This window comes from Arachis duranensis, chromosome 10, assembly GCF_000817695.3.
Source record: "Arachis duranensis cultivar V14167 chromosome 10, aradu.V14167.gnm2.J7QH, whole genome shotgun sequence".
Taxonomy (NCBI): Eukaryota; Viridiplantae; Streptophyta; class Magnoliopsida; order Fabales; family Fabaceae; genus Arachis; species Arachis duranensis.
The window spans coordinates 95,237,211-95,237,497 of NC_029781.3; positions in this window are offsets into that span (position 1 = coordinate 95,237,211).

The following is a 287-nucleotide window of genomic DNA, read 5'->3' on the forward strand; positions in this document are numbered from 1 at the left end:
AACCTCTAGAAAGAGGAAAGGGAAGGCAAAAGCTTCCACCTCCGAGTCATGGGAGATAGAAAGATTCATCTCAAGGGTGCATCAACACCACTTCTATGAAGTTGTGGCCTTGAAGAAGGTGATCCCCGAGGTCCCTTTTTCACTCAAAAAGGGTAAATATCCGGAGATCCGACATGAGATCCGAAGAAGAGGTTGGGAAGTTCCTACCAACCCCATTCAACAAGTCAGAATCTTGATGGTTCAAGAGTTCTATGCCAATGCATGGATCACCAAGAACCATGACCAAG